This window comes from Cynocephalus volans, chromosome 6, assembly GCF_027409185.1.
Source record: "Cynocephalus volans isolate mCynVol1 chromosome 6, mCynVol1.pri, whole genome shotgun sequence".
Classification (NCBI taxonomy): domain Eukaryota; kingdom Metazoa; phylum Chordata; class Mammalia; order Dermoptera; family Cynocephalidae; genus Cynocephalus; species Cynocephalus volans.
Genome location: NC_084465.1, coordinates 48,768,673 through 48,771,266, shown reverse-complemented (window position 1 = coordinate 48,771,266; position 2,594 = coordinate 48,768,673).

The following is a 2,594-nucleotide window of genomic DNA, read 5'->3' as shown; positions in this document are numbered from 1 at the left end:
GGCTGTAGCATGCCATTGTGCTGGTTTGCAGGAATGGCACCCCTAAGGGTGTGCAAAGCCCTACATGGAGGTCCCTCTGGCATCAGGGGCTAGCACAGCACGTTTGGAGCCTGCCTATTCCTGCCTTGGGGCACAGGTCTGTAAAGAACAGCAGCAGCGTTCTTGTGAGTGGGATATCCAACTAGAGGAAAATGGAAGTAAATATCTCTCTAACCTTGGTGTAGGGAAGAATTCTTAAACAACACTAACCCAAACAATCAACAATCATATAAGATTCATAATTTCAACTACATTAAATTTAAGAACTTCAGTTCATTGCAGGTACTTGAAACTCAAAAGATAAGCCACAAACTGGGAAAAGACATGTGTAACACATAAGTGACAAAGGATTAGAATCAAGAATGTATCAAGAGTCCTGCACTCCTGGTGGGGTGGAGGGAGTGGGAAATAGACTAATAATAGTTCAGTAGAAAAATGGGCAAAAAACAGGCATTTTACAGAAGAGGACACACACAGGGTCAGTCACCAGGACCACAGTGAGATACATTTCCTTTAGTCTAGGCACCCTGGAACTCCTGGGGCCTGGTGATCTCTTCTCAGATGGCTCTTAGTGACCCTGAGCCTCTCCCTGGGAAGCCCAGCCTGCTGGGCTGTGCAGAGCCCTCTGCTTTGTCCTTTCCCCAAATATCTTCCCACCCAGATCCTGAGCCCTTCCTGTCCCCACCAATGGTGGGTGTGGTAGCTCCTTCTGCCCCAGGCAGGTACCTCCCCACCCCATCCTCAAAGTCCTCCCTTAGCTGTCCTCCCAGCTCTCAGCTGGCCACTTGGGCCATAAGGAGGATATTTTCAAACAGAAAATTAGTCCACTTCACCTCATGAGCCCAAGGCCGAATTCCACGAGGACCTAAGGGAAGACTATTTATGAAAAGGTAAACACTTAGCACCTTCTAGACCAAGTTCAGATGAAAAAAGGGGCTCCCTCAGCTGACTGCAAAGCTACCCCTTCTCCCTCATGTGCAGCAGTGTGGGGCCATTGACCAAGGCAGAAACCACATGTAACAAGGAGCCCGTGCAGACTGGAGCAAGCTGGTGGGGGCACCATTCCTAATGGGCTGCTGCCCTGATCTGCTCATTCTTGCTTGCATGTTTCCTTTGGAGCTTACCTGGGTCAGAGGTCTTTCCCGACTAGCCTTCAAAACCTAAACAGACAGCTGAAAGCATATCCTGAAATGACGGAACCCATGCCTGGAATGAGAACGAGATACAGTTTAGCACATGGTGAACTTTTGCATCGTTCTATGTCCAGCAAATAACAAATGCTATCCACTTCCGAACTTGCTGCCCTTAGGAACTGGTGAAATCTTCAGTCAAGTGGGACCAAAGGGCCACCTTGGTCATGGTCTACTTTTCCTGCTCTTCTTCTCTTATGAGTCTGGCTCACGGCTCCTCTCCCTCCCTCGTGTCCCACCCTATTTGTATTCTAAGCCAGTCTAGGCCACATCGGTTGCCATTTTCTCTCATGGCCTTTCTAAAAACAGCAGGCAGGGCAGGTCTCTGCTCTGCAATGGCTCCCCCTGTATAGTCCTCGTCAACTGTATATTTCAGGACATTTTACTTTCTTTCTCAGTCTCCCTCTCTCTCTCTGTCTTTCTTTCACTCAACAAATCAACCTGTCTTTATGCACCAGTCTTGTAGGCACTGAGGATACATCAGTGAACAAAATAGTCTCAAATCCTTGCCCTCATGGGGATTAGATTCCCATTGGGGCGACAGGAAATAAGATAAAAAGTGAAACCTAGGACATGTTAAGAGTGATAAGCAGTCCCAAGAATAACTTCCGTTTGCATGGCACAGCAGCTATAAAAATAGGCCATCTCACTGACTGCTTAGTAGCAGCAGACAGGGACAGAGCAGTCACTCCAGGCCAGGTGTTGCATTCACTGACACATTTGAATTGCATCATGGTGGGTGCTATTCTCTCCAGTTTACAGATGAGGAAACGCAAACAGGGAGATTCAGTGATTTCCCAAGATCCCCCAGCTGCTAAGAAATGAAGGCCAGATGTGAATCTAAACCGTGGGACTCAGATGTCTGTTCTCAGTCACTGTGCAATATGACCCCCAACTTCTGCCCTGACCTTTCTCAACACCAGCTCAGCAGTCCCGGTACTGCATGCACCATGGTGAGGAGGGGGCACAGCTGCTGAACAACGGGTGATGAAAAGGATTTTTCTGGTGGGTCTGAGGTGACCGTGTCCCCCTTCTGTGCAGAAGACCTTGCCTGCCTTGCACCTGACTAACCTGGTTTTGGCAGCAGCCGCCTGGCAGTGGCCCTTTAGCCCTGTTGCAGCCCCTGTGGGTGCGTGGCTCACAGGGGCACAGTGCTGCCCTGCCCAGGCTCAGGCCCTGGCTGCACCTGCCTGAGATAGAGCACCAGGTCAGAGGAGCCTCAGTGGCTTATTGTCCAGGACCTCAGTATAGCAGGGCCTAAGGTAAGCCCTTGGGTATGTCAGGACAGCTGAATGTGCCTGGGGTGAGACTAAAGGTGGTCTCAGAGTCCAGAGGAGCCACCCCCTGTAGCCCCTGTATACTGTT